The 13,672-nt window shown below is 40.4% G+C and overlaps 1 protein-coding gene across 6 annotated transcripts in view; it reads right to left on the minus strand.

Moving 5' to 3' along the window:
- The window catches only part of supt3h (SPT3 homolog, SAGA and STAGA complex component), a 426,895-nt gene that overhangs the window by 163,571 nt on the left and 249,652 nt on the right, over positions 1-13,672 (minus strand). The gene's annotated exons all lie outside the window — the stretch shown is intronic.

The raw sequence follows: 13,672 nt of genomic DNA on the forward strand, positions 1-13,672 counted from the left end.
TACTTTGTGTTAATTTTGAGATTATGCCCTTTAGTTCTGAACTCCCTCTTCAGAGGAAATAGTTCTTTGTATCTATCCTATCTATCCTATCAAATCCCTTGATCATTTTAAAAATCTCAATTCGAACACCCATCAAATTTCCAATTTCAAAGCAATACAATCAAAATTTATTTAAAATGCCAGATTTTAACCCTTTGCCTTACATTTTGCAGAATCTGTGATGTTCACTTGCCAATGTATCATGCTTTAAATTCAATGCACCAAAACTGAAGACAATTCTTCAGAAATGATCTGAACAAAACTATATACAATTCACCTTCAATCCTCTCCCGACAAATGCCAAAATATTACTGTTTTTATATCAAGATTTAAGTTTTTATTGATGAATAGGAACGGACAAAATCCTCCTTCCTCTCACACATAGCTAACCCTCAACAATTTGAAAATGTTCTTGACACAAAAAGGACTGCAAATGCTTGAAATTTGGAGCACATACAAAATACTGGAGGAACTCAGTGGGTCAGGCAGCATCTATGGAGGAAAATGGACTTTCAATGATACAGGTCACAACTCTTCTTCAGGGTTTGGACCTGAGATGTTGACTGTCCATTTAGCTTTTTGAACCCTGCTGAATTCCACCAGCATTTTGTGTTTTGCTCTTGAAAATATTCATCCAATGTGGATGGACCCACACTTTAAACACTACCCCAAGTGTTTTCCAATGTAAAATGTGCAATAAAAAGCTAATTTTTTTCAACTTCATTTTATCTTCCTCATCTACCTTGACTCAAATTTTCTGGAAAATAAGAGATCATTTAATATAATTTTTAAAAGATGGTAACCATAACTTGTAAGACAGTAAAAATATTCCCCATATGTTGTACTTACATATTTTTAGCTACTTCTTGTTTGGGTTATTCAAAATGAAAACAGATGTATATTTTGTATAGGTAATTAGAAACTTAAATACTCTATGGAAGCAGCCTTAGCCCAGTGAAGAAAAAAAAGAGAGCAACATCTAAAGCACCTTTCTTGAGAAAAGGAGTTAGTAATATTATAGTAAGCTTATAGTGCTATGATATACATAGGGGTGAAGATTAACCTTTTTGTCAGGTGCCACATACCGCAAAACATTACCTCTGCCCTGTTTAATTCTATGCTGATACTGGATCTATGTAATCTTCTAAATGAAGACAGTGAGCTGATGGGAAAGTATGAAATCGTGCAATAGTGTGCATTTATAATTGTTCCTTTTTCCTCTCTGCGCATTGCTTGGCCAGGTGCAATTCATTGGTACATGAAGCAAAAGCAGTATTAGAGTAAGGTGGAAGTTCCTGCAGCGGGTGTTATGTAAGAGCAGTGTCCCAAAACCATCCACAGCTTGTAACTCAGTAAAATGAGTAGTTTGAGAAGATGTGGAATGCTTGGAGGAAGATTGGGTATGAAGATACCATTTGCCTTTCTTTGAAGGTTTCAACTATACCACTGATAAACATGCTCAGCAATAGCATTCCAGCGATCACGAACACTAACTCTTCCACAGTGGATTGCCCGTGCTTTCTTGCGAGCCATGACCCAGTCTATTCTTGAAGGAGCCACAATGCAAATTGGTTGCTAGTAGGTTTGGACTTTTACTGGCTGTAATCCTCAGAAAGCAGGTCTGCCCAAGATCCTACTAGCTAACCAATTGCAAAACCAGCCAAATCTGCTGTTGGAACTAACTCTGGCCAACTTAACCAAAGCCATGTCATACATGTCATCCAGAGGATCACTTTTAACAATTTTTTAAAAATTATCACCATTTATTTTGAAGGTCACATTTATATATAGGTACTCTACAGAAATTTTGAAGCTTTCTCAAATGCCAGGTACCTCTGGAGAGGGAGAATTAATGTCCTGAATATCTGGGGAAGACAATTTGTTTGCACAATTCGCACCGGCGAGGCCTGCCTGTCATCTGCAGCTGTTCAGCAGTTCGGTACTCTCCAAGGTGCCCAGATTTGAATAAATAATTTTTCACTCAGATTTTTTGAGCTGAAGTTTCCTTGAGCTTGATCAAAATCTAGAGGTGTAGCAAACTGGGGGGAAAAAGGGATCTGGTTTGAAAGCGAACAATAAGAGGCAAAGAATAAAGAAATGCAACATACACATTGTAAGATGGCAAATATATTTTATAGTGATGCTAGAAAGTTTGTAAACCCTTTAGAATTTTCTCTTTCTGCATAAATATGACTTAAAATGTGATCAAATTTTCACACAGGTTCTAAAACAAAATAAAGAGAACCCAATTAAATATCAGAAAACATATTATACGTGTTCATTTATTTTTTGAGAAAAATCCAGTAATACATGTATTTGTTGGAAAAAGTATGTGAACCTCTAGGATTATCAGTTCATTTAAAGGGGAAGTTAGTGTCAGGTGTTTCGATCAACGGGATGGCAATCAGGTGTTGAGTGTGGGAGGCCTTGCCCTATTTAAAGAACATAAACCTGGGTCTTTACTATTCGAAGTCTGATCTTCACCACACAGGTTTTTAGAAGTGTGCCATGTCTCAATCAAAGGAGATTTCTGAGGACCTCAGGAAAAAAGCTGTTGATGCCCACCAGGCTGGAAAAAGATGCAAAACCATTTCTATAGAGTTTGGGCTCCACCAATCCCCAGTCAGGCAGATGGTGTACAAATGGAGGAAACTCAACACTGTTGTTACTCTCCACAGGAGTGGTCAACCAACAAAAATCACTCCAAGAGCAAGGTGTGTGATATTCCAGAACCCCAAGGTAACATCAAAGGAGCTTCAGGCCTCTCTTGCGTTGGCTAATGTGTCTAATTGGTTCATGAGTCTACCATCAGGCAAACGCAGAACAACAATGGTGTGCATGGCAGGATTGCAAGAAGAAAGCTACTACTCTCCAAGAAAAACATTGCTGCCCGTCTAAAGTTAGCCACATGGATAAACCAGAAGGCTATTAAAAGAATGTTCTGTGGACGGATGAGTCTAATATAGAACTTTTTGGCTTAAATGAGAAACATTATGTTTGGCTAAAAGCAAACACTGCATTTTAGCATAAGAACCTCATCCCATCTGTGAAACATGGTGATGGCAGTGTCGTGGTCTGGGCCTGCTTTGCTGCCTCGGGACCAGGACGGCATGCCATTGTTGATGGAACTATTAATTCTGAATCGTACCAGCAAATTCTACAGGAAAATGTCAGGGTGTCGACCCATGAACTGAAGCTCAAGAGAAAGTGGGTCATGCAGCAAGGCAACGACCCTAAACACACAAGTCAGTCTACCAAAGAAATGTTAAACCAGAAGAAATTTCACGTTTTAGAATGGCCGAGTCAAAGTCCTGACTTTAGTCCGATAGAAATATTGTGGAAGGACCTGAAGCAAGCAGTTCATGCAAGGAAGCCCATCAACATCCCAGAGTTGAAGCAGTTTTGTAAAGAGGAATGGTCTAAAATTCCTCCAAGCCTATGTGCAAGACTGATCAATAGTTACTGGAAACGTATGGTTGAAGTTATTGCTGTACAAGGGGTTATGCCAGTTACTGAAAGCAAACATTCACATACATTTCCAACAAATACATGTAGTATTGGATCATTTCTTCTCAATAAATAAATGAAAATTATATATTTTTGTTTTATTTATTTAATTGGGTTCACTATTAGTACTTGCATGAAGATCTGATCACATTTTGGGTTATACTTATGCACAACTAGAGAAAATTCTAAAGGGTTCACAAACTTACTAGCACCACTATAACTTAAATGCAATAATATTTATGAATTGCAATAACTGGATGTTCAAGTGCTTGATCTGCCATTGCTACTTCCAATAAAAACACTCAATTTTTAAACTTCCCAAATGATCAATTGCTCTCTGGTTTCCACACAATAGTATTAACACAAATCTGCAAGAAATGAATAGCAGTAACTTGCTTTTAGCCTTATGTGAAGCCATAAAATATCTGCTAACATTCCCTGACTGCCAGGACAAGAATCAATATCATAAAGCCTTATGACTGTACATATTTAAAATACCGATATTAATCTATCATTTATTTCCTGTACATAGAGTTCTTGTAGGCACTGAAACATCCTGTTAGCTGATTCTTGGTTAAAATCAGTTAGAAGGCAGTAATATCTTTGAAGAGACACTAATGGATGGCATATTGACCTATAAACTGTATTTGCTAGTTAACCGCAACTGAGCAAAGGACAATTGAGGAGCCTTGATTATTATTTTTTAAAAATAACTTAACTGAATCAATGCCTTCCTTCAGATTAGTTAACTCAATACAATTCAATGCTAATAATCCCACATTCACATCTTCAATATCATTTAGCTACAATTTTTTAACTTAAAAAATACTTGCAAAAGAACACTACAAAACTTTCAGTTTAGTATTATTCACAATAATGGTTATCAAAATCTACATCTCCAGAAGATAATGACAACTTAGAATCTCCCTGTGAACATTAGTAAAGAATAATGAAGAGTAAACATGCCTTCAACTTGACTCAATGAGAACCTTACACTTAGCCACTGCTTACAGGGCATTACATCTCGAAGCACCACAATGAGAACTTCAGAATGATTATCATTCAATTAAGTAGATCTTTATTGTTGGTACAAAATGATAAGGCCAAGCAGAAGCAAAAGCATTTTGAATTTGGGCTTTTGATCTGTTTAAATGTCAAACGGAAACCCGCCAAGTATACACTAGAGTTGTATTAGCTCTCAAATAAATGAGAAAATTAGGACGTAAAAAGCTAGCGGAGTGGGATGGACTTGGGAAGGTGGGAATGGGGTAGAAAGAAACAGGCAGTGCTTTTAGAAAGGCATGAGCGGTAACCCACAGATTCCTTTGCTCTTCAGCATGGGGTACTCAAACAGCCAGCTGTCTGTACTAACATGACAGGCAGTTTTATCACAACTGAAAGTGTGTTTCCTAATTGCTGTATTTGAAATGTAGTTATCCCTGAACATGTTATACCTCCACTTCAAAAGCAATGATTTACCTTACACTGTGGGTTTTACCTCTAGTTTTGTACAACTACTTCTGTGGCCCAGGTTTGGAACAAAATAATGATCATTCCAAAAGTTAGCAGTTACATATTTAAAAAAACTCAGAATTACACCCCAACCGATGTTTCATATCATTAAGAATATAGAAAAACACTAAGCAAATTGTAACTAGGTCCAAAAGAAACAATTTTCCAAGATTACTTTGCCACATGCAAGGTGACAGTATAATCCTCCTCTGGTCTTGGGGAGCAGTGGTGTTATCTCCATTTTGTGGTTCATAACCATCAATGAATGGGTGCTGAACACCTTACAGGGGAAACAGTTATAGCAAAAAAAAATGGAAGCCATGACAAAGGAAGGAGGAAGACAAAAACGAAGAAAAAAGTTGGTTACAGATCATCAGACATAGATTTCTGCCTGTGCTATACACTACATTGTTAAGTACAGCGATAGAAGAATAACACATGCAGACATTATCCTGGAGAAAAGCTCCAGAGTCTGGGGCATTGGGACCAGAATTTGGAATAGCGAAGTCATGTATTATTGCTACTTGATCAGCTGGGTGCTTCCAGCATCTTCTATTCATTTCAAATTTTCAACCTTTTTTTTGCTTTTCAATCACTAGTTACAATAAAATTCAGATAATCCATTATCTGACAACTGTAAATCCTAATGGTTCAGCATTCGTCTCACTGAATTCTGACTGCCAGACTCCTTTCCCCACACCGGGACCCTGGATACCCCACCTTTTCCCACACCAGGCTCTAGATCCTGCAATTCTTTCCCACTCTGCTGCCAATTTCCGTGCTCCTTTTGGCTCATTCGATCCTGTTCTAGCATTCCATTTAAGATCACTGGATTCATTGAAAAATGTGTTCTACTGTGTGAATCTTTTAAACCAGTGAGATGAAAGGCAGCATCGGAATTGGGGCACATGTATAGTAAATGGATCTTGAGATTACCAGAGTTTTAATATTATTGAATAAAAGCTAAAAAAAAATGGAAATGTGAAATAAATATTAAATTATAGAAGATTGGGGAGCATCTATGGAAAGGAGTTGAACTAATCTTCAGATTCACACCATTCATTCCTAAATAGTGAAGCGTTTAACATACATAATGTACTACAAATATTAGGACACATCACCCACCTCATCAACTGAACTTGTATCTGAATTGCTGAGATCCCCCAGGACTCTCAGCTTTCAATGCTAGACTTGTTTATACCAATGGCAATGTTTCTATTCTGTCATGGATCATGCTACTCCAGCAGATACCTCATGGAGTCTATCAGTAAAGAAAAATCTCCCACAGACTCTCCATGTCTCAAGTTTGGAAGCCCTTTCCTAAGCCTACTTCAAGCATGGCAGGGAGAAATGGGTTGAAAGTCAAAAGAAAATGCAAATGCTGTAGAGAAAAATATTTAACATTTCAAATCCAAGACCCTTTGTCAGAACCAAAAATGAAAGAAATCGACTTTCTGGACACGTCCTGGAACTCTGCATTTCGCAGTTTTAATGTTCTGTCTCTCTCTAACTGTTCTCATTAACGTATCAATGATAAAACAGTTTATCACTATGTAACCAATCAGAGATATATTCTTTAGACCATCCATTCCTTCCCCTTCCTCTCTACATCTGTGTTTTCTCTTTTTCCCAGTTCTGATGAAAGATTTGTAAACTGAAATGTTAACACTATTTTCCATTCCACAAGTGCTGCCTTCCCTATTTCCAGCTTTTCTGTTTTTATTTCAGATTTCCAATACATGCAGGCTTTGATTAATTTGATTAAGTAGTTTTAATGATTTAGTAAACACAAGAGATTCTGCAGATGCTGGAAATCTAGAATAATACAATTAAGAGTTTTGGGCTGAGATCTAGCATCAGTCCTGATGAAGGGGTGTGGAATGAATAGAAGCTACCTGACTTGCTAAGCTCCTCCAGCAATGTGTGTGTGTTTTAATGCTTTAAGTTGGTTTTTGGTCTGTAAATGTTGTTTTAAAATTTCAAATGTGCTCCAAGTCTATTCCAAAGATTGAGTGTCAAAGACTTTGGCATTAAATTGCCCCAATTACATTGGCAGCTTTGACAGCCTATAAGTCTGGACAGAGACTTGCAGGCAATCAAATCTGATTTGGGAGTTAACTGGACTGTCTGCAATGGCATAGCCTCATGCCGCACTCAACCACATCAAAGTGCTGGGATTGAGGTTCCTAGTGGAAGACAGCACCAGGCCACAATACATGTGAGCAGCCAGTGACTTTGGCTCAAAAGAATATCTGCCCCAATTGCAAAAAATCATTTTGCAGTGTCTGAGCAAAAAAGTTTTTCTGCTCACTTCTAAAAAAAATTGCTAAATCTTCAAAGTAAACATCACATCCTCTTTCTTAGTGGAAGTGAGCATGTTGTTAATGCCATACTTGTGACAATGATGTCATCATCATAGCTTATGAAATTTAATACAGGAAGCTTCTTCACATTTCAAAATATATAGAGCACAGTTGAATAAAGCAATCCAGTACAAAAGTAATAGTTTAGACCTGTTGTTCAACTTAAGCCCATATTTACATGTAAAAATCAAACTTCATAATGCATCCTAATAACAAAATTTATGCAAAGTCATATAAAAACAATAACTGATCATTGAAAATCATGCACTAAAACCATTAATGAAAATGTCCCAACATAGGTGGTAAGGTTGAATTTTAGTTTTTAGTTACCAGGGTGCAGGTAGGTGAAAACTCTGCTGCTGAATGTAGTACAAATCCAGTAGAACTGACACACAGCAGAGCAAATTGAGTACTAAGTGACATAAAATAAAATGCAATGTAGTAGAATATCCTGAAGTTAGAGCTCATTGTGGTTCTGAATTCCTTGTGGTGAGGAGAAAACTTTTTTAATAAAAATAACGAAGAAACACTGGAGTTGGTGCACAGAGGGAGGCAAGATGCTGGCAGTTCAATTTTTTGAGTACTGAGGAGGGGAAATGAAGTGTGAACATTTTTCAGCCTTATATTTTGACAGCATTAACAATTCCTTCATATCATTTTGAATCCCAAACATACAGATCTACATTTTAGATTCCTGGGTTAATAATGGAAGCTATTCTGGACATTTCAGGAAGCTGATTGCCATGTAAGTAACTTAAATAACATCCAGTATGGGCAGAATTACAACTAAAAGTCTCCATAAAGAGTTTTCTTCCTTCTTATTAATGGGTAGTCCATTTATATTCTCATATCTTGAAATGCAATAATGTCTTAAAACAGAAATCAATCATTTTTAATCAGTAGTTTTGCCGTTGGGTTGGATGCATGAAAGAAAAAAAAATCCACCATGCCTGTTTTTTTCACATTTACAAAATAATTTGTGGGCTTGATATTTCTGGAACTCTCAATAATACATACGGATACTTGGCAAAAGATTATATTCAAACTAGAAAATAACCGTAAGACCATAAGACATAGGAGCAGAATTAGGCCATTCAGCCCATTGAGTCTTCTCCAATATTCCACCATGGCTGATCCCAGATCCCACTCAACCCTACACCTGCCTTCTTGCCATATCTATTGATGCCCTGACTGATCAGGAAACAATCAACTTCCACCCTAAATATACCCATGGACTTGGCTTTCTCCGACATTCCATCATGGCTGGTCCCGGATCCCACTCAACCCCATACACCTGCCTTCTCACCATATCCGTTGATGCCCTGACTGATCAGCAAACTATCAACTTCTGCCTTAAATATACCCACAGACGTGGCCTCCACCGCAGTCTGTGTCAGAGCATTCCACAGATTCACTACTCTCTGGCTAAAAAATTCCTCCTTACCTCTGTTCTAAAGGGTCCAGCCCCGATTTTGAGGCTGTGCCCTCTAGTTCTGGATACCCCCATCATAGGAAACATCCTCTCCACATCCACCCTTCCAGTCCTTTCAACATTCAGTAAGTTTTAATGAGATCCCCCTGCATTCTTCTAAGTTCCAGTGAGTACAGGCCCAAAGCTGCCAAATGTTCTTCATATGTTAACCCTTCATTCCCAGAATTATCCTTGTGAATCTCCTCTGGATTGTCTCCAATGACAACAGTTGCTTTTTGAGATGTGGGGCCCAAAACTGATGACAATACTCCAAATGCAGCCTGACCGGTTTCTCAGTATTATCCCCTTTTTATATTCTATACCCTTTGAAGTAAATGCCATCATGGCGTTTGCCTTCCTTATCACAGACTCAATCTGTAAACTAACCTGGGAGTGTTGCACGAGGACTCCTAAATCCCTCTGCACCTCTGATGTTTGAAACTTCTCCCCATTTAGATAATAATCCGCACTGTTGTTCCTTTTACCGAAATGCATTATTATACATTTCCCAACACTGTATTCCATCTGCCACTTTTTTGCCCATTTCTCCAATTTGTCTAAGTCCTGCTACAATCACATTGCTTCCTCAATACCACCTATCCCTCCATCTATCTTTGTATCACCCACAAACATTGCCACAAAGCCATCAATTCCATTATCCAAATCACTGACAAACTATGTGAAAAAGTAGCCGTCCCACTACTTTTTTTGAGGAACACCACTAGTCACTGGTAGCTGACCAGAAAAGGGCCGCTTTATTCCCACTGGCTGCCTCCAGCTTGTCAGCCATTCCTCTATCCATGCCAGTATCTTTCCTGTAACACCACAGGACTTTACCTTGTTAAGCAGCCTCATCTGTGGCATCTTATCAAATGCCTTCTGAAAATCCAAGTCATTGACATTCACCACCTCTCCTTTGTCCAACCTGCTTGTTACTTCCTCAAAGAACTCTAACAGATTTGTCAGGCATAATTTCCCTTTACAGAAACCATGCTGACTTTGACTTATTTTGTTATTAGTCTTGAAGTACCCCATCCTTAATAATAGACTCCAACACTTTCCCAGCCACTGAGGTTCAGCTAACTGGCTGTAATTTCCTTTCTTTTGCCTCCTTCCCTTTTTAAAGAGTGGCGTGACATTTGCAATTTTCTATTAATCCAGGACCATGCCAGAATCAAGTGATTCTTAAAATATTATGGCAAATGCATCTGTTAGTTCTTTAGCAACCTCACTCAGGACTCTAGGATGTAGTCCATGGTCCAAGTGGCTTATCCACCTTAAGACTTTTGAGTCTGCCTGGCACTTTGTAATAGCAATGGCACTCACTCCTGCTCACTGACACTCACAGACTTCTGACACACTGCTGGTGTCTTTCACAGTGAAGACTGAAGCAGAGTACTTGTTGAGTTCATCTGCCATTTCTCTGTCCCCCATTACTACCTCACCAGCAACATTTTCCAGCTGTCCAGTATCAACTCTCACCTTCCTTTTACTCTTTATATAATTGAAAAAACTTTTGGTATCCTGCTTTATATTATTGGCTAGTTTGCTCTCATATGCCACCTTTGTCCTTTCTTACAGCTTTTCAGTTGTCTTTTGTTAGATTTTAAAAGCTTTCCAATCATCCAACTTCCCACTCACTTTTAGTCATAGTCATAGTCATACTTTATTGATCCCGGGGGAAATTGGTTTTCGTTACAGTTGCAGCACAAATAATTAAAAAGTAATAAAACCATAAATAATTAAATAGTAATCTGTAAATTATGCCAGGGAGTAAGTCCAGGACCAGCCTATTGCCTCAGGGTGTCTGACCCTCCAAGAGAGGAGTTGTAAAGTTTGATGGCCACAGGCAGGAATGACTTCCTATGACGCTCTGCATTGCATCTCGGTGGAATGAGTCTCTGGCTGAATGCACTCCTGTGCTCAACCAGTACATTATGTAGTGGATGGGAGACATTGTCCAAGATGGCATTCAACTTGGACAGCATCCTCTTTTCAGACACCACCATCAGAGAGTCCAGTTTCATCCCCACAACATCACTGGCCTTACGAATGAGTTTGTTGATTCTGTTGGTCTGCTACCCCCAGCCTGCTGCCCCAGCACACAACAGCAAACATGATCGCACTGGCCACCACAGACTCGTGGAACATCCTCAGCATCGTCCAGGAGATGTTAAAGGACCTCAGTCTCCTCAGGAAATAGAGACGGCTCTGACCCTTCTTGTAGACAGCCTCAGTGTTCTTTGACCAGTCCAGTTTATTGTCAATTCGTATACCCAGGTATTTGTAATCCTCCACCATGTCCACACAGACCCACTGGATGGAAACAGGGGTCACCGGTACCTTAGCTCTCCTCAGGTCTACCACCAGCTCCTTAGTCTTTTTCACATTAAGCTGCAGATAATTCTGCTCACACCACGTGACAAAGTTTCCTACAGTAGCCCTGTACTCAGCCTCATCTCCCCTGCTGATGCAACCAACTATGGCAGAGTCATCAGAAAAATTCTGAAGATGACAAGACTCTGTGCAGTAGTTGAAGTCCGAGGTGTAAATGGTGAAGAGAAAGGGAGACAAGACAGTCCCCTGTGGAGCCCCAGTGCTGCTGATCACTCTGTCAGACACACAGTGTTGCAAGCACACGTACTGTGGTCTGCCAGTCATGTAATCAAGAATCCATGACACCAGGAAAGCATCCACCTGCATCGCTGTCAGCTTCTCCACAAGCAGAGCAGGGCGGATGGTGTTGAACGCACTGGAGAAGTCAAAAAACATGACCCTCACAGTGCTCGCTGGCTTGTCCAGGTGGGCGTAGACACGGTTCAGCAGGTAGACGATGGCATCCTCAACCCCTAGTCGGGGCTGGTGGGCGAACTGGAGGGGATCTAAGTGTGGCCTGACCATAGGCCAGAGCAGCTCCAGAACAAGTCTCTCCAGGGTCTTCATGATGTGGGAGGTCAATGCCACCGGTCTGTAGTCATTGAGGCCACTGGGGCGTGGTGTCTTCGGCACAGGGACGAGGCAGGACGTCTTCCACAGCACAGGAACCCTCCGGAGCCTCAGGCTCAGGTTGAAGACATGGCGAAGTACTCCACATAGCTGAGGGGCACAGGCTTTGAGCACCCTGGTACTGACACCATCCAGTCCTGCAGCCTTGCTTGGGTTGAGACGTTTCAGCTGTCTTCTCACCTGTTCAGCTGTGAAGCCCACCGTGGTAGTTTCGTGTGGGGAAGGGGTATAGTCATGAGAGCAGGGTGGGGGACTGTGAGGAAGGGTAAGAGGGGCGAGTGGAATATGTGTTGGTTGGGGGCTGACAACAGATGACTCATGTGGGGGATGGGCTGGGGCCACAATGTCAAATCTGTTAAAGAACAGGTTAAGTTCATTGGCCCTGTCCTCACTGCCTCCAGCTCCTCTGTTGCTAGTCTGCTGGAACCCAGTGATGGTCCTCATCCCACTCCAGACCTCTGTCATGTTGTTCTGCTGGAGTTTCCACTCAAGCTTCCTCCTGTACCTGTCTTTAGCCTCCCTGATCCTGGCTTTCAGGTCCCTCTGTATTGCCCTCAGCTCCTCCCTATTTCCATTCTAAACGCCCTCTCTTTAGCGTTCAGGATGTCCTTAATGTCCTTTGTCACCCATGGCTTGTTATTTGAATAACAAAGGACAGTTCTTGTCGGAACATTGCAGTCCACACAGAAGTTGATGTAATCAGTGATGCACTCTGTGAGCCCATCAATATCCTCTCCACGTGGCTCACAGGGTGCCTGCCAGTCTGTCACCTCAAAACAACCCTGGAGCGCCTCATAAGCCTCATCCGACCATTTCCTCACTGACCTCGAGGTTGCAGGTTTACTCTTCACCAGAGTTACCTTATATATCCTTCCCTTGGCTTTTATGCAGTCCTTATCAGCCATGGTTGCCTACACATTTGAGAACTTCTTCTGTGGGACCTATCTATCCTGCACCTTGTGAAATATTCTTAGAAACTTCAGCCATCTCTACCCGCCGTTATCTCTGCCAGTACCCTCCTCCAATCCATCAAGGCAAATTCCTCTCTCGTGCCTCATCCCTCTATTCCATTGTGATAATGATACATGTGACTTGAGCTACTCAGTGTAAATTCAATCATATTATGATCACTGCCTCCTAAGGGCTCACAGAGCCACACCACCGTCTATGCCTTCCTGCCTGTCCTTTCAATACAAAGTATATTCTTTGATGTTAGGCTCCCAACTATGGCCTTCTTTCAGCCATGACTCAGTGATGCCCACAACGTCATACAGACCAATCTCTAATTGCACCATGAGTTTGTCTACCTTATTCCAAATGCTATGTGCATTTAAATACAGTAACATCAGTCCTGCATTGTTTGCCCTTTTGAATTTTGCCTCTGTAGTACAATTTAACTCTTTGCTCTATCTACATGTGTACGCAATCATTGGTTTGTCTTTCCTTACATTCATGTTATATCCATCATCTACTTGTAAACCTGCTGACTCATCTTCAGCTCTATCATACTGGTTCCCATCCCCTGGCCTTTTAGTATAAACCACTCCCTGTGAATCTTTCTTATTTTGCTTGTATTTTACTCAAAACAAGGGGGTTACTTTTAAAAAGCATGAAGTTATAAGTAAAAGTATTTTCTGAGAAATCAAGATTCAAAGCTAATTTCAGATTAGCCTCAGCTTTCAAGGGATCCCAACCCTTGCTTAATGGTATTGGTCCATGACATAAAAAGGATTGGGAACACCTGCTACTCGGATTTCTATAATTCAAGGTCACT

The sequence above is a fragment of the Mobula birostris genome, chromosome 2 (assembly GCF_030028105.1).
Source record: "Mobula birostris isolate sMobBir1 chromosome 2, sMobBir1.hap1, whole genome shotgun sequence".
NCBI classification, from domain to species: domain Eukaryota; kingdom Metazoa; phylum Chordata; class Chondrichthyes; order Myliobatiformes; family Myliobatidae; genus Mobula; species Mobula birostris.